The sequence below is a fragment of the Amblyraja radiata genome, chromosome 18, assembly GCF_010909765.2.
Source record: "Amblyraja radiata isolate CabotCenter1 chromosome 18, sAmbRad1.1.pri, whole genome shotgun sequence".
In the NCBI taxonomy this organism is placed as follows: Eukaryota; Metazoa; Chordata; class Chondrichthyes; order Rajiformes; family Rajidae; genus Amblyraja; species Amblyraja radiata.
In genome coordinates this window covers 15,068,898-15,095,101 of record NC_045973.1, presented here as the reverse complement: position 1 = coordinate 15,095,101, position 26,204 = coordinate 15,068,898, and the positions used below count along the sequence as shown (strand labels likewise).

Here is a 26,204-nt window from a genome sequence, read left to right as displayed (position 1 = left end):
TCTGGGTAAAATAACCTGCCATCCCTTTACAAACAGGATATGTGTGTGTTTGAGTGGGAGAATGGTGAGGTACTGTGGAGGGGGTGTGGGTGGGGTTTGGGGGGGGGGGGGGGGGGGGGGGGGGGGTTGTTGTGTGTGTGTAGGTGTGTATGCGCACATACATGTTGGGTGTGCGCTAATTGATCTAGGGCTGTGTCATGGGATATCTTTGCATGTACTTTGGGGAGTGTCACTATCTACAGTTTGCTGAGGATAAGGTAATGCTGGGGATGAACCTATGCATGAGGATCTATATCGGTGTAATCTGGCAGTGCAAGGATGTATGTTAGGGGGTCTCTCTTTAGGGTATGAGTAGCAGGTGTTGGCGTCAATGTGAGGGAGGATGTATGTTGGAGGTTTCTATCCATGTGAGGTTTCGTGTTAATGTGTCAGTGCATGACGGTTTGTACTGGGGGTGTCTATATATGAGCGGTATGATGGCATTGTCTGTACAAGAGCATGTGTTGGAGGTTGTTTGCATTAATGTGTGTGGGATGGGTTCCTCCATGTTTCGATATAGAAACATAGAAACATAGAAAATAGGTGCAGGAGTAGGCCATTCGGCCCTTCAAGCCTGCACCGCCATTCAATATGATCATGGCTGATCATCCAACTCAGTATCCTGTACCTGCCTTCTCTCCATATCCCCTGATCCCTTTAGCCACATCTAACTCCCTCTTAAATATAGCCAATGAACTGGTCTCAACTACCTTCTGTGGCAGAGAATTCCAGAGATTCACCACTCTCTGTGTGAAAAATGTTTTTCTCATCTCGGTCCTAAAATATTTCCCCCTTATCCTTAAACTGTGATTATGGGGTGTGATCTGTGCACATTCGCTGTCTATGCATACATGACATGAGTACCTGGTGGAGGCATCTGTGTGTATGTGTGACTTGTGGCATCCTAAGCTTTTACGTGATACACGCTCAAGTTCTGTGAGTTGGCTGTATGTCTGTATGGTTTCTTCCTGTGTTGGTGGTTTCTGTCTATGTGGTTCGGTTGGATGGGAAGGGGTGATTTCTATCCACGGAGATGTTTTAAATGGGAAAGGGTGGTGTTTATCTCCAGGGGTGGTGACAATCTGTGTGATGTGTTGGACAGGTGGGGTGGGTGCTCTCTGTGGGGGAGGGCTGTCCGACATTGAGCGGGTTCTACATATGTGATGTGTCTAATGGGAATTGGTGGCAGTTATCTCTAGGCTGGTGTTGGATGAGGAGTGGTGGTGACCTTCTGTGAGATGTGTTGGACAAGGAGTGGGTTCTCTCTATGGGGAATGTTAGACGCTGGGTGGATTGTATCTATGGGATGTGTTGGATGGGGAGTGGGTTCCATCTGCCTCTGTGTGATGTGTTGCACTAGGAGTAGGCTCTCTCTCTACCAGAGGGGGAGGGTGTTAGACCCCTGGTGGTCTCTCTCTGTGGAATGTGTAGGATGGGGAGGGGTCGTGACTCTCTGTCAGAGGCTATATCTCTGGGATGTGTTGGACGGGTCGGGTGGTCACTATCCATGGGGAGTGTTAGATGCTCTCTCTGTGGGATGTGTAGGAAGGGGAAGGGTAGTGACTATGGCCATGTGTGGATGGGGAGTGGGTTCTATCTCTGTGAGGGGTGGGGGTGGGTGTTAGACAGTGAATGGATTCTCTCTGTGGGATGTGTTGGATGGGAATGTGCTCTCTCTGTGGAGCGGGGAGTTGGAGGGGGACTGGGCTCTCTGTGTGAGAGGGATGGGGGTGTGTAGATGCTGAGTGGGTTCTATCTCTGGGATGTGTTGGACGTTGAATGGGTTCTATATAAGGGGACGGGGAGTGAGTTCCCTTTGTGTGGGGCATGTTAGATACTGAGTGGGCTCTCTCTGTGGGGGGTGTTGGACGCTGAGTGGACTCTCTCTGTGGGGACTGTTAGACGGGTCGGGGTGGTGTCTATCACCAGGGCTGCCTGCTCCCCTCTGTGGTTCCCAGGCCGGGTTAGAAGGCGAGCTGCAGAGACGCGCCCAGCCCTGACTGACACCTCGATGACGTAAGCGGCATCTGGGTGTACAGAGCGGTATTTGACGGTGAGGATGGGTGGCTGTGGTGAAGCGGCTCACAGGTTGGTGCAGAAATAACTAGCTATACTTACATTAAAAATAATAACAAATTGCTTGCTATGCACGTCCTTTGTAGACTTGCAATGCCGTAAAACAGGAACGAACTCCTGTCTTACCTGATGAATGCAAATCGGACCAAGACATGTTCCTTAAAAAATATTAAAATTCATCAGTTGTTGCAATGTCTGAATGTGCAATGCTTTCTTCGCGTTACCCCTCGGAGGGCGATTTTTATGCAGTGAACTCTACACAATAACAAAAACCTCTTATTCGGTTTGGCGAAGATTGTTAAACTGTGCAGGTTTAGTCGCTGTTAAGTCGCTGAAATAATTAAATCCGGACCCGCTGGGGGGGATTGAACAGATATGGATGAGGAGCAAGATGCTCCCTCCGTGTGTGCTTTTGTTGCACTGTTTTAAAGAGCCAGTGTAAAAGCATGCACAATTTGCAAGCTTTAAAAAACACAGACCGAAGGCAGATTTGGGGAACACTTGGCGTGCGGGGTTATTTTGTAACACATTTGGGGTTCCTGAAATTCCAGTTGTTCGTGGTGGTCTTTCCTTCTTTTTTTGCTGGGAAGATAGCGTTAAAGAAAAAAAAATCTAAAGCACACGTCGACCGACCCCCCCGCCCTCCTTCCCCTAAAGCCTTTCTTCGGGATTCTTGCCCTCCTGTTTTCCCTTCTGGCACGTTGTCATGGATTCCTTTAAACCGCTGGCAGCGGCGAACCATTGCGAGTCACGGTGAGGTCGGTCGCCCCTCTTTGTCCAGCCCGAGAAACACGCCAGCCTTGAGCTGGCTGGCAGCAACGTCAAGCTATTTAGATAGTTTTCCTCCCAGCCCCTTGTGGCACTTCTCCCAGTCTATTTATTTATTTATTTATTTGTGTATTCATTCATTTCTTTCTTCCACCCCCCCCAACCCTGAAAAAAACCTAGATTGTTGGAGAAAGAACCCAGCCCACGTCCCGAGTGAGCTTTGGCCGCGCTATTTTGAGGGTGTGTACTCGTGCCACGGACAGTGCCAAAGGTAGGGGTTTTATTTTAAGACGAGGAGGTACATCCTTTTTTTTTTAAATACATCGGGGAGGGGTTGGTTTGACCTGTGCAGTCAGCGGAGGCTCCTCGGAGCGGAGCTGAGGTTGTCAAGTCCAGAGTGTGCTGGTGACACAGGCAGTGTCAGGGGTAGCAGCTCCTCGCCTGGGAAACTTTGAAGGTTGCATTTACTGTCCGGGGGCGCGGTAGCTGGTAGCGGCGGCAGTGGCCCGGGGCAGCCGCGGTGACAGGTGCCCGCAGAGAGAGAGCGAGAGAGAGGGGCGGGTGGTCCGGAGAGGGACATGTGTCCCGGACAGGGAGTGAAGGGAGGGTGTTACGAGAGGGAGCGACGGAGAGGGAGTAACGGATGCCCGAAGAGGGAGTGACAGGTGTCCCGGAGAGGGAGTGGTGGGTTACTCGGAGAGAGAGAGTGTCTGGTAGAGTGGTGGGTTTCCCGAGAGAGAGGGACGGATGCCCCAGAAAGGGAGTGACCGGTGCCTCGGATATTGACGGTGCACAGAGAGGGAGTGACGGGTGTCCCGGGGAGGGAGTGACCGGTGTGCGGCCGAGAGCCACAGGTGTCTGTCCCTGGTGTCCGGGGCGGCTCCAGCATCCAAGGTGCTGGCTGGCTGGCTGGCAGCAGGATTGCTTTCACGCCGTTGACTGGCACCGCCACTGCGACCCGCACGGGATTTAAAAGGTTGCTCACTAGAATAGATTTTCACAACATGTATTCCCGCGATGTATCTGTTCACGAAGCTCGAAGCCAAGCACTTTAGGGCTGTAATACGGCGTTTTAAATCCCTGGAGTGTGAGAGAATGTGCGCCACCCGAGCTCTGGGGACAATGCATGGGATGCCCGCAGGCATTGAGAAGCGTCAAACGGTACCTGCAGCATGTTTGGAAGGAAAAGTTGGACGGGAATCAAGACTCTAATCCGTGCACAATTGCAAATGGGCAGTTTGTTGCGTAGCAACCTGACATTTAACTCATACTTGTTTGTTAACACTCGGATAGGGATTTCTCCAGCTTTATTATTCTCCCATCCGAAAGGTTGATCCAAAAAAAAAATCTTCAGTTATTTGCAGGCATCAGTGTTTGATTGATATGTTTGAATTTCCAGCACATTTCAACGGGGAATGAATCTTCAAAGTTCAATTTGTAAATCTGACAGCATAATTGACACTAAAGGAGGCGTGGCAGGTCGTGCATGCCGAACACGTTGCAAATCTTAACTAAAAAGGCAGATGGTTGCAAGCTGTATTTTGTTTCCTACCTCTTGATAAATGTTGGAACACAAATGCAAATCGCGGTTTTGAAAATAACCAATCCGATTATTCCACCAATGTGAGACAGATAGATTCTTAGTTCAAAGAATACTACAAATGTGAAACAGTTGTCATCAGTATTAGAGGGGAAGGGAGGGGAGGAGGGAGTGGGATATGGATCAGGTGCAAGCAGCGCAGATTAATTTAACTTGGCATCTTGTTTATCACCGACGTTGTAGGTTGAAGGGCCTGCTCCTGTGCTTTAGTGTTCTATGTTCCAACAGTTGGTATCAACATGAGTGCTCCTGGGTATACATGCTTTAGAAATGTCATAATCTCTTTTAGCTTTAGACATTCACTTTGGCCTGCTGTATTGCCACTGTTGACAATCTTTATTACATCTTTTCAATATCTGTAGACTGTGCTGTATTTCACATTTTTATCAGATTAGAGTGGTGATGATTGCTGGAAAATCCATTCTCCATGGACCAAGTACACCCTATGGATAATATTTCAACTTGTCACCTTAAACTTATGTCCTCTGGTCCTCGATTCCCCTGCTCTGGGCAAGAGATTCTGCGCATCTACCGGAACTATTCCTCTCATGATTTTATACACCTCTATAAAATCACTCCTCATTCTCCAGCGCTCCAAGGAGTGCTGCACAACTTCAACTTCTCCCTATAGCTCAGACCCTCTAGTCCTGGTTACAGATTGTTCTGAATATGGTGGTCATGATGCATCTCCTCTGCATGGTAAAAACCAAACTCAGATTGGATGATGACTATGTTTCTTTCCCAGCTACATCTACAGTTTTCTTGTTCCAGTATGATTCTTTAGGTCCTCACATTATATTCCAGAATTGATATTAAACTTAGTTATTTATGGATATCGTGACATTGGGGTGACTTTTTTTCACATGGTAGAGATTTTTAGTATGAATTATAGTGCCTTCATGTTTATTGCACTTCTGGTATTAAAGAGGAGCCCATGTCTTGCAGGCCGTGTCAGTTTTTGAATGCTTTAGCTTTCAAGTGCAAATAAGATAGTGCACTTTCCTTGATTAATCCTACTCTCCAGAGTCAAGATGTGCCACTCAACCTGATAGCATGCTTCATGTTGATTGTTTGCTTTACACTTTCTGTGTACTGCCCTGAAAGGTTGGAATATGGCTTTTGAAAAGAGTGTTTGTTGAAGACAATAACGTATTATAATATTGCCGGACATTTGGACATCTTTTCTAATTTTCATTACTACACGATAAGTGACAGTTTAAGTCTGCATTATGTAATAGTTTTAACATTTTTTAATAAAGGCACCACTTGTTTACTCTCCCCTGAAAAACACGATGATATCATGGGCTTCTCCTTTCAAGGAGATTTGTTCCAGGATTTGTGAAGAGCTGATACCAGCACACCATGTTTATCATTATTTATTTTTTACCCTTTTATGATTATTTCTAGTTTAATTATCTCCATCAACTTCTCTGTAATTTAACGAAGGGTAAAAGTCCCCGCATTTGTTTCTGCGTCATATGTCTTTGCCTTTGATTCACGCACCAATGTTAAACAGTACACTAGTTTTTTGTTGGAAAACTGACTGGGTAGCTTCTACTATGGTGTACTTTAAGTGCTAGTTACCAGTATCACCTTTTACCCATGGAAGCCTTATGCCAGAAATAAATTTCTTTGCAACTTCTCCCAATTGGCTGCTGTAATTTCAACTGCTAACCTGTTTGCAGATTGACCTGGAGACCTAGCTAATCTTCAGCTGATTTCATGGGAGCTGTTTTGGAGAATCCCTGAGGAAATTTGCAGTATTCATATGAGGATTTGAAAGGGTATTCTTTATCAATGTTCTGCAGCTGTCAGTCTGCTACATGTTCTCCTTTCAGCCTTTAATTCCATGCTCACTCTGTTCGCGATGATTTCATCTTCTGTGAAAGACCAGGATTTTCGTTACGGACAAGACCACAGTCGTTCGGATTAGAAGAGTTTAGTTCTCCCGCTATATCAAAATTGCCTACAAAAAAAACATAAAATCATGAAAGGCATTACTGAGACTTGGTAGCAAACTACCTGAAATTCAGTGCGGCTTATGCAAGGAAGTTAAGAAAAATTGCAGATAAGGAGGAGTTTCTTTAGAATTTCTGCATGAAAGTAGATACGTGGTGAATGCATATTATGCAAGGTTTGCGCATATGAAGAATTTATGGGTAGAAAGAGACAGATAAGGATTTAAGACGAAAGTGATATTACTATAAACGTTTTGGTTGCATCAGCATTTTGGTTGTCTGGAGTTTGTACGTTCTCCCCGTGACCTGCATGGGTTTTCTCTGTGATCCCCAGCTTCCTCCCAAACCTCAAAGACGTACAGGTTTGTAGGTTAATTGGCTTAGTATAAATGTAAAATTGTCCCTAGTGTGTGCAGGATAGTGTTAGTGTGCGGGGATCATTGGCCAGTGCGGACACGATGGGCCAAAGGGCTTGTTTCCGCGCTGTATCTCTAAACTAAAATTAAGCTGATATACCTTATGACATGTTAGAGTTGTAAACCAGCATCTGCTGTTCCTTATGTCTGCATGTTAGAGTTAGTATTGCATAATGACCCAGATTTAGTTAACGGTCCATGAATATTTGTCTGCTACTGACCCCAATGTGTAATATTAAAAAATGAGAAGCTTTAAACCACTGTGAAGAGCACAGATGGGGATGTTGGCTGTCCTCCATGTGTTGAGGAAGAAGCTATCCGTGATGAACTGGGCATACCTGCTCACAACCAACACTGCATGTGTCCTGTGGGAGGCTTTCCAAACGTAATTTAACATGATGACAGAACAGCTTATGTCCTAAAGGGACATAGGCCTTCTTGTGAAGAGAAACAACTTTTGATGAGCAGTGCAGGACACAAGGTTAAAAGCAAAAGTGAACAACATTTAAAAAATATTGCTGATCCTAACAACTGGGAGATAGAAAGAAATCACAGATAGGAAGATCCATAAAATTGCAATAGGTATCAAAATCAAAGAACAATTCTGATGAACTTAATTTTTACAATTATGTTGAAGAATCGTCAGGAGCAATATAGGCCCTTTAAAAATAGATAGTTGATATTGTGAATAAAAATGAAGGGGTTTTGAATGGGTTACTTTGTGACTGTTTAAAGGATGACGATAGCATCCCAACGAAATAAAGGATGAATCAGAGCCAAATGCGCCTCAAAATGGATACTGTTTAAAAAAAAATTGTAATGACATTGAAAACTGACAGAACCCCACCATTGCACAAAATAAAATTTTCTTGATAAAGGGAACTCTTCCATTAAATTAAAAATTGGGTAGTATACATTGTTATTTTATAAAATAGAGTGAGTGAAAAAAGAGAATGAATGATCAGTTAGATGAGCATCTGTTGTCATCTATAATTATTAGAGTCTGTAATTAAGTATAGAGTGACTGAGCACAATGACATTTTTCAGTTAACCAGGGTGAGAACAATGTTGATGTCCATGAGACTGATAAATGTTATTTGTATGGACTTTCTGAAGGGATTTGATAATGTTTCTTTGAGGAGACCGTTAGCTGAAGCTGAATCCCATGGAATTATAGGGAAATTATTGATCTGTCTCGAAAATTGGTTGAGTTTTAAAAACCAAGGATGATAGGCAGGTATTCCAATTGCTGGAAATCTGAAACAAAATGATAAAATGCTGGGAACAGTCAGCAGGCCAGGCAGCATCTGGAAAGAGAAACAGATTTACTAACACTTGTTCTGTCCACTATGATTTGTCTGAGTTGGATGATCAGCCATGATCATATTGAATGGCGGTGCAGGCTCGAAGGGCCGAATGGCCTACTCCTGCACCTTTTTTCTATGTTTCTATGTTTCTATGTCAGTGCTCACATTGCGGTCTCCCCTCTGTTTTCAGGCTTCTGAACTATACTGCATTTCATATCTTTACCTTTGCCCTATCTATTGTACTCAGAGTGAATTGATTGTTCTAGCATCCATGCATCGTATTTTAGGTCTGTTTGGAAAATACATCATGTAACTCGGTACATGAACCAAATGCAGATCTAGTGAGTGTTTTGTGGAGCACCAATGTTCAATCCCTGAGCTTCCTGTTGTCTGCCATATTAAATCTCCATCCCAGTCTGACCTGTCTGTTTGTGCTCTCCTAGTACTGTAATAGCAAAGCGCAATGCAAGCCTGAGGAACCTCAATGCAAGCCTGAGGAACCTCATCTTCCACCAAGGTACTTCGAGGCATTCTACGCTCAATATTGAATTCTACGATCTCTGAGAATTTACTCTCTCAGTCTGTGTCACAACAGGCCATTTCAGCTGTAAACTATCTATTCACGTTCTCTGGAGATGCTGCGTGACCCGCTGAATTATTTCAGCACTTTGTGGGGTTTTTTGTAAACCATCTTGTCTCTCCATCTATCTGAGATACTGATTTACAGTGCACCATGACCTGTTGGGCCTGACCACCAGTCTTGAAGTTCAGAACACTTTATTATTCCCAGTGATCCATCGATCTGTGCATCGCTACAGCAGCCTGGGCCTCACCTATCACACATTCATTTTGGCCTATCCTTCTCCCAACCTTCTCTGCAAATTAAAACTAACCAGCTTTTCTCTCTTTCCCAGTTCTGGGGAAGGATCGACGATCTGAAATGTTAACTTCTGTTCCTCTTTCCTCAGATGCTGCCTGACCTCGTGAGTGTCTGCAGCATTGTAAGTTATAAAATAAAATTAGCAGTACATGCTTAGTGGTGTTGGCGTCACAACTATTCTTTCATGATTATGAATGACCAGACACTGGGGTAAAAAAAAAGTTATGCATAGAGGTTTGCTGATAATATAATGATAAGCAGCATTTTAACAGTATAGATTGGAGTATTAAGATTAAGTCTTTGTAATTTAGAAGGTTAAGAGTTGAATTGGTTGACGTTTTCAAGCTATTAAGGGAAATTGATAGTCTGTGAACTATTCCTGCTGCTGGCACCGTCTGGTAAATGAAACGATTAAAAGTAAGAAGACCTTTTTTATTCTATGTGCAGGATTTGGAACTTCTGCAAAGATAAATTAATTGTTGATAAACTCCATATAAATTGCAGGATGACTCAAAATATTGCTGCAACGTTATGGAAAAGTAACATTATTTGCTTCCCGTGAAATGAAGTAGATTGTAAAATTGAGAAGAGAGGGAGAGCAGAGTCTCCAGGAACAGCCAGAGATGGCTGGAGAGACCCACGAGGAAGCCAGAGACTCAGGAAGCCAGAGATCAGCAAGGCCGCTGACCTCCACAAGCGCTTCTGCTCAGGGGCAGACAGTACTGTACGATGTCCAATTTCAGCAGTGGTACATTTTGAGTATGAAAATGACGATGGATCGATTATCAGTTGTAAATATGAATTTGTAGAGTTTTGTAATAAGTTAAGCATCATGGGGATCAGACAGAGTATGTGTAATTGGGCCACGCATCAGCCGTCCTCCAAAACAAATGCCATAACAGCCTCCAGGGTTGAACTTTAAACCTTCCAAGGAAGTAGAAGTGTTGCTGTGCTTTCTTGGTAATTTCTTCGATATGGCTAGCCCAGGACAAGGTGCTGGTGATATTTACTCCAAGGTTTTTGCTGCTCACTTCCACATTTGGGAACTCACCTCAGCTCCATTGCAAAATGGGAAGAATTCAATCTGCTTTTTCCTCCAGTCCACTGGAGCAGGCTGAGTGGGAACAATCATTTGGCTCCAAAAGCAGTAATTCACAGATCTCATTGGCAACCTCTTACCAGCAGTACTTGGCTGCAGCCCAGGATTGTCTCTTAATCTTCTTGCACAAATATCGTGGCTTCTGCAGGCTCTTCACTGCCTTATACAGTTCTTACTGACTCCTTGTCAGCACTCCCACTCTCTTCTCATTATCTCAGAATAGGATAGGATATAGGATAGGATAGCCTTTTATTGTCATCCAGACCGAAGTCTGAACGAAATTTAAGCAGTCATACATACAATACAATACAATAAAAAAACAACAATAAACACATATTAACATCCACCACAGTGAGTCCACCCAACATCTCCTCACTGTGATGGAGGCAAAAGTCTTAGGGCTGCAGTCTCTTCCCTCCTCTTCTCCTTCTGCGCTGAGGCGATACCCCCCGGGCGATGTTAAAACCTGTCCCGCGGCTCAAACACCGCGGCCCGGGGTAGTCGAAGCTGCCGCTCACCAGACCTGCTGACGCAGCCGCTGGCCCGCGGCCGAACCCCGGTCTCAGGCCACCGCCACCAGAACTGCCGTCCCAGCCCCCGGAGCACCGTTCCAGCCCCGGGCCGGATCGCCCTCACGTGAGTACTGCCACCGTCTCAGCGTCGCGCCAGGCCGCCGCTCCTCCCTCGCGCCAGGCCGCCCCAACTGGGCGCCGCTCCTCCCTCGGGCTGGGCCGCCCCGACCGGGCGCCGCTTCTCCCTCGGGCTGGGCCGCCCCGACCGGGCACCGCTCCTCCCTCGGGCTGGGCCGCCCCGACCGGGCACCGCTCCTCCCTCGGGCTGGGCCGCCCCGACCGGGCACCGCTCCTCCCTCGGGCTGGGTCGCCCCGACCGGGCGCCGCTTCTCCCTCGGGCTGGGCCGCCCCGACTGGGCGCCGCCCCGACCGGGCACCGCTCCTCCCTCGGGCTGGGCCGCCCCGACCGGGCGCCGCTTCTCCCTCGGGCTGGGCCGCCCCGACTGGGCGCCGCCCCGACCGGGCACCGCTCCTCCCTCGGGCTGGGCCGCCCCGACCGGGCGCCGCTCCTCCCTCGGGCTGGGAACGCCGTACCTCCCCGAGCTCGGCCACTCCGACGGGAGCACCGTTCCTTCCTCGGGCCGGCCGTCACAGCCCCTCACGAAAGCCCTCACGAAAGCCCTGTTCCAGCCCCGAGCCGGGCCGTCCTCACGGGAGCGAGCTCAGTGCGAGTCCTGGCGGGCTCTGCCTCCTGAGCCTCGAGGTCGCCAGCTCCGCCATTAGGCCTCAGCACAGACGGAGGCAGAGAAGGGGAATACGACAAAAAAGTCGTATTCCCCCGCAGGGAGAGACAGCAAGCCCCGTTTCAACCCCCCCCCCCCCAAAAAACACAAACTAAAAACCAAAACTAGACTAACCAAAACAAAAATAAACAACCCAAAAAACACAAAACAAACAGGACTGCCGGAGAGCCGCTGCAGCCAGAGCCGCGCCGCCACAATCCTTATGAGCTGGAAGAGTGTTACTTGCTTTGTAGCATGTTCCTTTAAGATCAACTGAGGACTTGCTGGGTTAAAAGTCATAAGCTGCAAGAAGTTTCAATGCCTCAATAACGAATGTGACTCAGAAATACCAGTTTCACAGTGTCTCTTGTTATTCTGATTTTTTTGGAAGTTCAATGAGGGGGAATATTACACTATTTATCACACTTTGTTTGTCATTTCTTAGATGTATTGCAATTCTATTCTGAGTCATCCTCCCTTTCTCGCAAATTGTATGTATAACTGTTATGTTTGCATTTGTGTGTTACCCCTGTTTTATCAAATGGATAAGTACGGTTGAAGCAAGAATGCTGAGGCTGACAAAATAATAAGTGTCTCAGCTGTTTAGCTCTTCTGGTTGATGAGAATTTCCAGCTAATATCTGGAGCTGAATAATTTCTGAAGTGAAGAAGATGATATCTTTGATAACTAGTCAGACAATCAGGATGAGAGATCATGATCTTCATGAAGTATAATCTGACGTCCAACCATAATCTGAACTTGCGACCTCAGAGATGCACATGATAGTTATATTTTCTGACCTTATTATTTTGAGTAAGAATGGTTTAATATTGTCACATGTACACGATAACTTTGTTTTTCATGTCAACAGTCAAAACATACCACATATACATAAAATCAAGTCATATACAAGTATAAGAGTAGACACAAAATGCTGGAGTAACTCAGAGGGACAGGCTGCATCTCTGGAGAGAAGGAATGGGTGATGTTCTGGGTCGAGGCGGGGGTCTCCAGAGATGCTGCCTGTCCTGCTGAGTTACTCCAGCATTTTGTGTCTACGTTTCGGTTTAAACCAGCATCTGCAGTTCCATCCTACTACAAGTATAAGAGGTTGTACAAAAGAGAGTAATACCTGAGTGCAAAATCTAGTGTAACAGCACTATAGTGTAATAGCTTCACCAAGAAAGTGTAGATAGAAAATGTGCAAGGACTATAATGGGGTAGATTGGGAGAACGGCCTGCATCCTTAGCTTATGACAGGTCCATTCAGTAGCCTGATAACAGTGGCAAATAATCTGTTTCTGAATCTGTGCTGTGTGTTTCTAACCTTTTGTATCTTCTTGTTGATGGAATCGGGAAGAAGAGGGAATGACTGGCGTTAAGTGGCCCTTGATAATGTTGGTGGTAGGTTTTTAATCCATCCCAATAGGATGTGTTCTGCAGTGCATCTGTAGAAATTGGTGAAAGTCGAAGAAGGCATGCTGAATTTCCTTAACCTTCAGAGGAAGCAGAGGCATTCGTATGGTTTCTTGGCAATGTCAATGTGATTGAATCAGGGCAAGTTGTTGGCGATGTTTACAGCCAGGAGCTTGAAGCTCCTGACCATCTCCACCTCAGTATCATTGATGCCAACTGGGAAGTGTAGTGCATCCCACTTTCTGTATCAATGATTAACTCCTTTGTCTTTCTGACAATGAGGGAGAGGTTGTTGTCTGGAAAACCATGTTACTAAGCTCTCTATTTCATTCCTGGTTTTTGTCTCTTCATTGGTCCAGATCTGGGCAGCTCTGGTGATGTAATCTGCAAATTTGTAAATGGAGTTAGAGCAGAATTTGGCCACACAGTTGTGAGTGAACCGGGAGTAAAGTAAGGGACTGAGATCGCATCCTTTCAGGGCACCAGTAAATGCTATGTTCTTGCTGGGTTACAATTAAAAAGGCGATTTCATTTAAAGATTTTTTGACGTAACAGACAGAGAAGGTTTTGTTAATTGGTTTTGGCTGCAGCACCATAATGATAACAAGTCTGGGATATTGATTTTTTTTGACAAGTTAATCTAAGGTCTTGCCCTTTATTATGATGCCATCTTAATTATTCACACTTGGAAAAGGTTACCCAGGGAAATCTATGATTCCATGAAAAGTGTAGTGGTTTGTGTTACGGCCAGCTTTAGTTTTCTGCAAAGCACAATTTGGAAAATAAAATGTTCGGCTCTGTGCAGAGTACTTCTCAAATCAAATGTTTGTAAATGCACCATATATGTAGAGTTTTAAGCCCCCTCAGATTTAGATTAGTTTATTATCACATACAAGAGGGTGGAATGAAATTCCTTGTTTTCGTGATGTTCAAAGAGTAAACAGTATACATACAGAAATGATAAATTCAACAATAAATACAATGATGTGTGCAAAACAGCAGAATGGTGCAAACTAGTAGTGCAAAATCTGTTGTGCAAAAAAAAGTATAAATAAAAGAATAAATAAATAAGTGAGAGTTAATAATATAATAACAATAATAATAATAATAATAATATATTTTATTGTCATTGCACATATGTGCAACAAGATTTGGTATGCAGCTTCCATCTGATGTCATAACTTAAACAACTAATAAAATTTAGATTTAGATACCCCGAGAAACCTGATTTATAAAAAGAACAGTAAAACAGTCAACCAGTCAAAACAGTCTAAAGTGCAAATGTGTCTGTGCCGGGTCGATGTGCGACGTGACCATCCGAGGGAGACAGTTCATGGGGGTGGGGGGCACTCAGCAGGGCCGGTTCAGAGCCGCTATAGCTCTGGGGATGAAGCTGTTCCTGAGTCTGGAGGTGTAGGCGTAGAAGGCCTTGTAACGTCTGCCGCAGGGTAGGAGTTCGAACAGTCCATTACAAGGGTGTGAGGAGTCTTTGTGGATGCTGACGGCCTTCCTGAGGCACCGTGTGTAGTAGATGCCCTCCAAGGCTGGTAGCTGTGTCCCAATAATCTTCTGCGCTCTGGGGACGATGCGCTGAAGAGCTCTCCTCTCCGCCTCCATGCAGCTGAGATACCACACAGAGATGCCATACGTTAGTATGCTCTCTGTGGTGCAGCGGTAGAAGGTTGTCGGCAGCTGTTGGGGCAGACCAGTCTTTTTCAATGTTCTTAGGAAGAACAGTCGTTGCTGTGCCTTCCTGACCAGCGCAGTGGTGTTGGTGGACCATGCGAGGTCCTCTGAGATGTGTGTGCCAAGAAACTTAAAGCTGGACACTCTCCACACTGTCCCCGTAGATGGAGATTGGGGCGTATTCCCCATTATGTGACCTCCTGAAGTCGATAATCAGCTCCTTGGTCTTGGAGGTGTTTAGGGACAAGTTGTTATGTGAGCATCAGTCTGCCAGGTTCTGCACCTCCACTCTGTAGTTTGTTTCATCACTGTTGGTGATCAGCCCGATCACCGTTGTGTCGTCTGCAAACTTGACGATGGTGTTGGTGTCGAATGCAGGAACACAGTCGTGTGTGAAGAGGGAGTAGAGCATGGGGCTCAGTACACAGCCATGTGGTGTGCCGGTGCTCAGGGTGATAGTGGAGGACAGTCTCACTGCCTGCGGTCGCTCCGTCAGAAAATTCAGGAGTATGTGACAGCACCTCTGGAAGTGGAGTGTGAAAGAGGTGATTGGTTCCAAAGTCAGTTAGCAGTAAGAAATAAGTTGTTTTTAATTCTGGATATTTGAGCTTTTATGCTCCTGTATCTTCTCCCAGAAGGCAGAAGAGAGAAAAGGGAATGGCCAAGATGGCAGGCATATTGACGGTACAAAACGGTTTTCCTGAACTTTGTAAAGGTGGATTGGATGGAAGGAAGCGGCAGGTGATGACAGGGATGAGTTCACCACTCTCTGCAGGTTCAGGCGATCAAGAACAGAGCCAATGCCAGACCAGGCTGAGGTGCATCCCATCAGAATACTATTAATTCTTGAGAAATTCGAGAGAATCCTTGTGGACATGCTGAATTCTTCCAGATCCCTAAGAAAGTAAATATGCTGATGCGCTCTCTTAATCACCACATCATCATGGTGGGACTCGGTTAGTTTGCTGGTTTTATTGATGCCTGGGAACTTCAAGCTGTCAACCATCTTTACCGCAACTCTTTTGATGAGTACTGGGTCGTTTCTTCAGGTCAACAACCAACTCTTTCATCTGATGTTAAGGGCTAGCTTATTGTCCTGGTTCCATCTCTTTCCTGTACTTCTTCTCAATGGTGTTACAGATCCGGCCATTAACAGTTGCTGTCCTTTTAAATTGAAAGTTTAATTCAAATTAAAGAATGTACATTTATATTATAGACCATGATCAAAGGATATCACAAATCATTTCTTACCAAAAAGGCCAGTATTTATTTATCTCAATCAGCATCACTTCAAAAGCAGATTACTTCTATCAGCCTATTGGTAGTTGTTTTTTCTACCGTACAAACTATTTGGATGTAAAGCGATTGGGACACTTTTAAATCATGAATCGAACTTTGCAAATTTTACCTAGAATACCAGAAAGACTATTCTATACAGAACCCATGTTGTCTTTGATGAATGCCAAATCTTCCTCAGCTCACTGCATGCAGCACTGTATTCCTTTGGTACCACAAGGAAGTACGATTCAAGGATGAAAGCCTGTATAGAACTTAAATCCACCATCCTTTGACACTGCCTCTCTAATGCCTTTGCTGTAAAGCAGCACAGATACATTTTATGTGGAGACTATTTATGAAGGGGTAGTTTGGAAGCTGCTTTAATGCCAGAAAAAAACAACCTATTTCCAAAGCCATTAACAAATATGAACTACTTTGAAAATATGATGAAATGTGATGAAAATACAAAAATGTACATTGGAATAAAAAACTCCCCAATGAAACAATATAGCAATTCCATTTATTTGACCATTTGACATTTTTGCTACATCTAAATTTAGTTTTTTTTCAGAATGAAAAATGTTGTTTCCACTATTGTGGAACATTTCCTGTACAACTGGACAGGTATTTGGAACTTGATTTTGATTATGAGAAACAAAATGCCATAGCATATTTCCTGTAATGTCATAAGTATAGATTACCCTTTCAAAAGAGCTTTGTTGAAAAGACCTTTAATGGAAGAAAATGACTCTTGAGTGGTTCACGGCATTTCTGCTGGTTGTGTTCCATAATTTAAACATATTCGCTCTGCAGCAGCATTGGTCTACACTCACAAAATGAACATGGCAAATGTCTATCATTGATTATTTTTTTTTAAAAAGTCTTATTCTTTAATTTTTTAATCAAGAATAACAGAATAAATCCTTTATGTGTTATTCTGTCTGTGTACAGTACTCTGTCATTTTAGCAACATTTCTTTGTGGATCGAAAAGCCCAAGGGACTATTATGGTAAATATTCTCTTGGTTTAATGTGTGGCTGGTGGGGACAGTTTACACCTTACCAGACAAAGAATTGACACATATAGTAGGCAGTACTGCATTTAAAATAAATTATAGCTGAAGCTCTCATTCCATTTGCGGTTAAATGGCCATACATGCATTGCATGTGTTTTTGTCATTCAAGTTAATCTATCTTTGTGCGGTGTCAGAGAAAACAAATGTTCTTCATTGCAGTATTATGTATCAAGGCATGTTATTAACTGTTTAATCTTAAATTCAGTACCTGATTAAAATAGAGTCCTTTCGAATGGAAGTTGCTTAAATTGAATTATGTTAATTAAAATTGACATTATTGAGAAGAACATTTCTGTTTGGCTCCACCTAAACTTTTGAGATCTAAATCAGCTTTGTGAACAGTAGAGTACATTAGAAATAGTTTGCAAGCATTATTTCCAATCTCCTGGATGCCACTTAAAGCTTTATATTAAAACTAGACCAAGTGCAGACCCGTTGGGTCTGTTCCCTCAACATGCGGTTGGGGGGGGGCATGCAGCGTCACACACATTGACCACCCCCACACACACAATAACTACCCCCCCCGCACACACGCTAACTACCCCCCTTGTTAATATATTAATATTATTGATTTGCTCCTTTTATCCCATAATCGACCTATCTACTGACGCATAGCCCCCAACTCGCAGGCGCGTCTAGAGAGGGAGGGGGGGGGGTATGCAGAGAGAGAAGGGGGGGAGAGGGGGAGGGAGGGGGGGAGAGGGAGGGAGGGAGGGAGGAGGAGAGGGAGAGGAAGAGGGAGGGAGAGAGGGAGAGAGGGAGTGAGTGAGGGAGGGAGGGCGAGAGGGAGAGAGGGAGGGAGGGTGGGAGGGAGGGAGGAGGAGAGGGAGGGAGGGAGGGAGGAGGAGAGGGAGGGGGAGGGAGGGAGATGTAGAGGGAGGGAGGGGTAGAGGGAGGGAGGGGGGAGAGGGAGGGAGGGAGGGGGAGGTTAGAGGGAGGGGGAGGTTAGAGGGAGGGGGAGGTAAAAGGATAGGTGATGTTCTTCAGATTCCCTGCAGACAGTACCCATAGTCAGGACCGAACCCGGGTCTCTGGCGATGTAAAGCAGCAACTTTACTACTGTGCCACTGTGCTGCCCACATCGGTGTAGGGCCTGTTTCCATGCTGTATAAAGCTATCACTGTGAACAAAATTGAAAAATGATCCTGACCCGGAACATCACCTATCCTTTTTCTTCAGAGATGCTGCCTGACCAGTTGAATGACTCCTGCACTTTGTGCCTATCTTTGGTATAAACCTATATCTGCAGTTCTTTTTTCTAAGTTGGTGTTTAACTCGCTGCCTCAGACACATTGATTTGTCATTGATCTGTATTGATTACAGAAGGTGCATGTCATGGAGCTAGGTGCCTGATCTTGTGTTGTCAACTGAGCTTACAAGCTTTCACTTGCAGAATTGTGGTGTATGTGGGCATTAGGGTTGCAATGTTCACAGATAATCATCGCTTCCTCCCACCCTGGCATTCCCTCACCCGAACCTTCCTACCATGGCAACCTTTTTTGTCTTGCAGCGGGTCTTGTGGCTGCCATGGAGCTTGTTCTTTAAGGTCCAATCACCTTCCTTGTGGACAGCACAGGGAGCTGTGAGCTCTGCAGACAGCTCCTGCCATAATTTTCACTGCTCCTGCATTGTACACAAATGAGTGTGCAAAACCCACAGCTCTAATTTTAATCAATCTCAGCCCATTTTCCCTCCTTTCTTTTGTAGAGCCACGTAAGCGATTATACAGAGCTCACATTTAGCGCAGGAACAAAGGGAAGCTCCAATTACAAAATAATTATGTTTATTGCTCTTGAATTGGACAGGCAATCCTTTAATCAATGAAAGTATCTGCAGAGGTCAGACAAAGTATTAGAAAGCCTTTTCTACCATCTTAAGTGATGTATCACATGCATTGGTGAAACATTGAAACTTGTGCCCTGAATCCTGATGACGCTTTTGTTTCAAAAATTGAAATATAGTAGGCCCTAAGTGGAAAATTCAATTTATCTTGAAAATAAGTGCAGGCATTAACCTATCTATAGCTGCTTGCCCATGGACTTAATCTGGTATAAGTCTTCACAGTTGTAAAGCTGCCATCATGCTGTTCTTCTAGTATTAATCTAAAGGGCTCATTTGATTTTCTTTTCGAGGCAGAAGGTGAAGGTCTTTCCTTATGCTGCTATAAACATTTAATATTGAGGTTGATGGGGAGGGGAAGAGAAAGGTCTGTAATATTACGATGCAATTTTATGGTGTACACTAGTACTTGAAAGTCATAGTTGTGTTCTGTGTTCATCATTTCATTAGCAAGGCCATGGGAAGTATGTATTAACATCTATAAGCATGGCCAGAAAGAGGTATCTTACTATTATTGAGATTCCATGGTGTTTGAGAATTGATTGAGAATCTCATTGAAACTCTCCACATTCTTACACGGCTTGACAAGGGACCAATGAGCCCAGGAGCAGTGCCACGGTCTCAGATTAAGGGTAAACCTCGTAGGACTGAGATGATGGAATATTTCTTCATGCAGTGGGGTGGTAAAAGTTTGGAATTCTCTTCTCTGGAGAGCTAAGGTGGATCAGTCATTGACTTCCTTTGAAACCAAGTTTGATAGCTCTCCGGATATGTCAGAATTCAGGAGGGGTTATGAGGATGGTGTAGGCTGATAGAAACATAGAAAATAGGTGCAGGAGTAGGCCATTCGGCCCTTGGAGCCTGCACCGCCATTCAATATGATCATGGCTGATCATCCAACTCAGTATCCTGTTCCTGCCTTCTCTCCATACCCTCTGATCCCTTTAGCCACAAGGGCCACATCTAACTCCATCTTAAATATAGCCAATGAACTGGCCTCAACTACCTTCTGCGGGAGAGAATTCCAGAGATTCACCACTGTGTGAAAAAAGTTTTCCTCATCTCGGTCCTAAAAGATTTCCCCTTTATCCTTAAACTGTGACCCCTTGATGAAGTCATTGTTGATGATGAGAGGTGACAGTTGGTTTTCTTTGGGGATCAAAGCAGCCATTCCTGTACCGATTTAGGCTGTAGACTTTACTTTAGAGATATAGCATGGAGACAGGCCCTTTGACTGACCAAATCCGCACCAACTAGCTATCACCCCTTACACTAGCACCATCCTACACAGGAGGAACCAGGTACCATTTTTACAGAAGGCAATTAACCTATACACCTGTATGTCTTTGGAGTGTGGGGAGCATGCAGAGTAAACCCACGTGGTCACAGGGATAATGTACAAACTCGGTACAGGCAGCACCTGTAGTCAGGATCGAACATGGGTCTCGCACTGTAATTCCAGCAATTCTACCACTGCACCACTGTGCTGCCCATTTCTTGCATTTTTATGTTCTTATTATGCGAGCAAACATAAATCTGTTAACTTGTATTGGTGTTCATTTTATTCGCAGTCATAAATTTATACAGCAGGGAATCAGGCCCGAAACCTCAATTTGTGCATACATAGAAACATAGAAACATAGAAATTAGGTGCAGGAGTAGGCCATTCGGCCCTTCGAGCCTGCACCGCCATTCAATATGATCATGGCTGATCATCCAACTCAGTATCCCGTACCTGCCTTCTCTCCATATCCTCTGATCCCCTTAGCCACAAGGGCCACATCTAACTCCCTCTTAAATATAGCCAATGAACTGGCCTCGACTACCCTCTGTGGCAGAGAGTTCCAGAGATTCACCACTCTCTGTGTGAAAAAAGTTCTTCTCATCTCGGTTTTAAAGGATTTCCCCCTTATCCTTAAGCTGTGACCCCTTGTCCTGGACTTCCCCAACATCGGGAGCAATCTTCCTGCATCTAGCCTGTCCAACCCCTTAAGAATTTTATAAGTTTCTATAAGATCCCCTCTCAATCTCCTAAATTCTAGAGAGTATAAACCAAGTCTATCCAGTCTTTCTTCATAAGACAGTCCTGACATCCCAGGAATCAGTCTGGTGAATCTTCTCTGCACTCCCTCTAGGGCAATAATGTCCTTCCTCAGATTTGGAGACCAAAACTGTATGCAATACTCCAGGTGTGGTCTCACCAAGACCCTGTACAACTGCAGTAGAACCTCCCTGCTCCTATACTCAAATCCTTTTGCTATGAAAGCTAACATACCATTCGCTTTCTTCACTGCCTGCTGCACCTGCATGCCTACTTTCAATGACTGGTGTGCCATGACACCAGGTCTCGCTGCATCTCCCCTTTTCCTAGTCGGTCACCATTTAGATAATAGTCTGCTTTCCTGTTTTTGCCACCAAAATGGATAACCTCACATTTATCCACATTATACTGCATCTGCCAAACATTTGCCCACTCACCCAGCCTGTCCAAGTCACCTTGCAGTCTCCTAGCATCCTCCTCACAGCTAACACTGCCCCCCAGCTTAGTGTCATCCGCAAACTTGGAGATATTGCCTTCAATTCCCTCATCCAGATCATTAATATATATTGTAAATAGCATGCACTGCCAACTTAAGCTAGATTGATTTTGTGAATCCCTGCCTCTGTGGAAGTGCATACCATGCCCTCTTTAGCTGCCGAACGTACTGTTGCCAACTGTAATATTGCCACATTGCTTATGCTTTCCAGTTTTACAGCTCACACGCTCAATGAAATAAGCTGTAAAATTGCAATAAAAGAGCTTTGCCATGGTAATCATAAAGCACACAGTAAACACAGGCAATTATGATTATTATTCATAGCATCGGAGTGAATTAGTTTTGATTGTAAATGAGCTTCAGGCTTGCAATGAAAATCTAATTTGAGACCTGGCTGTACCCTGATACAGGAGGACAGATGTCACACCATTATGGCGTGATTTGGAATGAGATATTGCATGAAAGCGAGTCAGATACTCCTCTTTTTGGCCATGACAATAAAATATTCCAGGGTCCTTAATTCAAATGTTTAGAGAAGGGATTCTTGCGTTTATGCTGTCCAAACATGTCGACTTCTGTTTGAAACAACACTGTCCCAGCATCTTCCAGGTTTCCCCAGAGCTCTCCTTGGAGCAGCGTGATCCATGTTCCAGCCCGACAGGTTAAGCAGTAATAGTATGATTTTGCCTGGATGGAACACACTGTGGCCAATTATTCATTTTTTAGTTTGGAGATACAGCGCGGAAACAGGCCCTTCGGCCCACTGAGCCCGCGTCAACCAGAGATCCCGGCACACTGACACTATCCTATACACACTAGGGACAATTTACAATTATACCAAGCCAATTAACCTACAAACCTGTACGTCTTTGGAGTGTGGGAGAAAACCGGGGATCCCGGAGAAAACCGATGCCGGTCATGGGGAGAACGTACAGACATACAAACTCCATACAGATAATCACCCATAGTCAGGATCAAACCCAGGTCTCTAGCGCTGGAAGGCAGCAACTCTACCGCTGTGCTGCGCCACCATGCCGTCCATTTTGAACAGGTAGTTGCAGAATAAGAGTGTGTTTATTTTCAGGTGGCAGGGGAGAAATAGGTGCAAGTCCAGGTCGAGCACAGGGGTGAGAACGGTCGGGGGAAGAAAGGGGGTGTGGAGGAAGGGGTGGTTGTTAACACCTAAAATTGGAGAATGCAATGTTCATACCATGGTGTTGTTAGCCTCCTCAGTGCAATATGAGATGCTGTTCCTCCAGTTTGCATGTGGTATCACTCTGGCAATGGAGGAGGCCCAGGGCAGAAAGGTCAGTATGGGAATGGCTTTAACTCTCTTTCCCTTCTCATGCTGACCTTTCTATCCTTGGCCACCTCCATTGAAGCAGAAGCTTCTAAAGTGTCAAATGATTTGCACGACAAATCGCATTCCATTGATGTAGATCCAAGTCCTTCTGCCCTGTTGATTTTGAACAGCCCTTTGATAATCCACAAGGGGTGTTGCTTCTAAAGTTTAACAGGTGATATAGAAATCAAAATAAACTTGTGAAGATTTTCAGAGGTCTGCTTTATTACTTGCAGTTCTTTTTTATTGACCTTTTAAGACGTCAGTGTCAAGTTTTACAATATCTAAGGAGTGCCACCATCACAACGCATTGCATAAATTAACTGCACCAGAAAGGGGCTGTCCCACTGCGGCGACCTAGTTCGCAAGTTCAGACGAGTTTGCCCTCGACTCATACTCGCAGCATCGTCGACACGAGGTCCTAGGAGGTCTTTGTAACTCTCCTTCAGGCGTATTTTTCAACATGTTGACAAATGCAAGCGAGTGAAAAAAAGGTCGCCATGGTAAAAATCGATACTTTTTTTACTCGTAGGTTTAGTCGAAGTAGGTCGTAGTAGATCGGCATGTTATTCGTAGGTAATCGGGGGTAGTCGAATGTAATCAAAGGTAGTCTTAGGTAGTCGAAGAGACAGCTAGATAGGGCTCTTAAAAAAAGCGGTCAGGGGATATGGGGAGAAGGCAGGAACTGGGTACTGATTGGAGATGATCAGCCATGATCACATTGAATGGCGGTGCTGGCTCGAAGGGCCAAATGGCCCTCTCCTGCACCTATTGTCTATTGTCTTCAACATTGTCGAAGGGAGGTCGAAGGAGGTAGTCTTCACTCTCCACTGTTCGGTGTCCAATTTTCCCGAAGCTAGTTGAAACTAGTCTTCAACATAGTCGAAGGAGGTCGAAGGAAGTCTTCTACATAGTCGAAGGAGGTCTTCAACATGACATTTTTTCAAACTCTCCTAAACTAGTAAACTCGACAATTAGGTCGCCACAGTGGGACAGCCCCTTAAAGCAATTACAGCTGAAACATTGCTCTGGCTTTCACAATGACAAGATTGATGTAGGTGTCAGCGTTGGCCATTATTAAAAGTGAACCATTTGCCAGCTTCAAGTGTCTGTTTAATTGCTCTGTGTCCATTTGAATTGTTCTGCTTCTTCATACACTATTTAACTGTGATATCTGAGAAACTCAGCATTCAGACGAGTGAAGCACATGTAGCTCCAATACCTGCCACTGAATACCCACCAAAACATTGTAACAATGGCATGTGAGTGTTTTTTCAATGGTGCGATGAATTTCACATACTGCCAAACAAACTCAGTACACTGAAATGTACTTTTAGTTTTGTGCAGTTAAAAGCTATGTTGCATGCTAACCTATACATGATTACAATTGAGCCATCCACTGTGCACAGATACATGATAAAGGGAACAATGTTTAGTGCAAGTCCAGTACAATCCGATTAAAGATAGTCTGAGGGCCTGGAATGAGGTAGATGGTAGCTCAGGACCGCTCTCTAGTTGTAGATGGGATGGCTCAATTGTCTGATAATAGCTGCAAAGAAACTGTCCCTGAATCTGAAATACTTCGACACGTGTAGAGGTTTAATCCAGATTTAATTATTGATGAATATTTAGAAAATATTTCCTTGTTTTCTTTCTGTCTGTTTCCCATCTTATTTGCTCTGTGGGTAGGTTTTATCATTTAATTAATTCACTATTATAAACTACATTGCTTGGTTTCAACTTCACTCTTTACCGATTTTTCATTCTGGTGGGTTGAGGAGATTCGCAGCCAATGACATGAAAAGCTTCTCCATCTCCCTTGTACGACTTTCCTCAATAACTTGCTATGTGAAAACACACAGAAGTTCCTCAAACATGCTTAAGCCAAATGAACAATGAACATCATGGATGGGGTGGAAGATTGCAACCTTCATGTGGTCCGCCCTGTTTCGACGAATGTAATCAACCCGGCGTGCACAATCAAATAAGATCAAATAGAACAAGTTGTTCTACAACTTTAGGCTGTGCACGCAATACGCAAGAAGACGCAATACGCAAGAAGAAGAAGAACATCATGAATGCGCTGCTAACTGCAGAATCCAGGCTATTAACTTTAATGATGAGTGGGAAACTATAAAACCTATAAACGCAATGATGAAATAAAACAACCTCACATGTTGGCTTCATTATTTGCAAAGAATGTAGATCTGACAGCTGTTCAGATTTGACTCATCTACGATAATTTGTGAGAATTGCACCTTCTTCAGTGCAAACTTTTGACTAGTGCAACCTGAAAGGATGATTTCCCCCCAAGCAGCATCCCACATTGTGATCCCCAGACCCAGACATGCATAGCTGGGGTTATGTCAGTGTTTAGTTTATGTGTAGGAAGGAACTGCAGATGCCGGTTTAAATCTACGATAGACACAAAATGTTAGAGGAACTCAGTGGGACAGGCAGCATCTCTGGAGAGAAGGAATGGGTGACGTTTCGGGATGAGACCCTTCAAGAAAGGTCTTGACACAAAACGTCACCCATTCCTTCTCTCCAGAGATGCTGCCTGTCCCACTGAGTTACTCCAGCATTTTGCGTCTATCTTTAGTTTAGTTTAGTTTAGTTTAGAGATACAGTGCAGAAACAGGCTCTTTGGCTCACTGAGTCTGCAGTGATCCCTGCACACTAACACTATCCTACACACACTAGGGACAATTTACCATTGTACCAAGCCAATTAACCAAAGGACCTGTCTTTGGAGTATGGGAGGAAACCGAGATCCTGGAAAAAACCCATGCAAGTTACAGGGAGAACGTACAAACTCTGTACAGACAGCACCCGCAATCAGGATCGAACCCAGGTCCCTGGCGCGGTAAGGCTGCAAATCTACCGCTCGCCACCGTGCATGCACCCAGCTGCAGTCTGTGGGCCTCTGTGTGGGCACAATTAATGTACCAACCATTCCCGGGGCACTTAACAATAGCAGGGGTGAGCCTGACATTTTTCAAGCTACGAATGAGACATAGATTTGGGGAGAGAGTCAGAAAGGTAACAGTTCAAGCAGCTGAAAAATAATTTGCCAGTGGAGTGATGAATGGAGGTGGCTGTTGGATGGAAGTTCAGTGGTATCAGAGGATCAAAAGATACGGGAAAGAAAGGAGCATTGATTGAGGTTCGCTGTAGCTATGGCCTGGAGTAATTTAAAGATGTGCACCAGGATCTTAAATATAATGCATTGAGGAAAGGAATCTCTCACACCTGTGTATAATGTGATCAGTGTTTAATACCCACATGGATAGAATAGGCTGTACTATTTGTGACCAGTTGGAGTCTGGGGAATATGGAAAATAAAAGGCAGTCCAGGAAAGGCAGCCTTGAGAAAAATCAGGCATGCTGTTGGCAAAGAATGGATCAAAGTTTTAGTGGAGGAAGAACAAAGAGGGGTATTGTTATCGGTATAAAAACAAGCAACACTTCATATTTAATCTGTGGTCCCTCATAGTTGATGAAAGCTGGTAGTGCTCCAAAGACTTTAGAGAGGAAATTGGATGGCACTATTGAAGATCGTGCCAGCATCTTTAGACTGTACACCAGCATGCC

General features: G+C 44.6%; 1 protein-coding gene across 6 annotated transcripts in view; it reads left to right on the top strand.

The window, feature by feature from the left end:
• The first annotated feature begins 2,020 nt into the window (after nucleotides 1–2,020).
• The window catches only part of chl1 (cell adhesion molecule L1 like), a 649,066-nt gene continuing 624,882 nt past the window's right edge, over nucleotides 2,021–26,204 (top strand). For all 6 annotated transcript variants that reach the window (XM_033036735.1, XM_033036736.1, XM_033036738.1 and 3 more), the window contains exons 1-2: nucleotides 2,021–2,127; nucleotides 3,064–3,154. The gene's annotated coding sequence lies outside the window, so the exon portion shown is untranslated. The remainder of the gene's footprint in view (nucleotides 2,128–3,063; nucleotides 3,155–26,204) is intronic.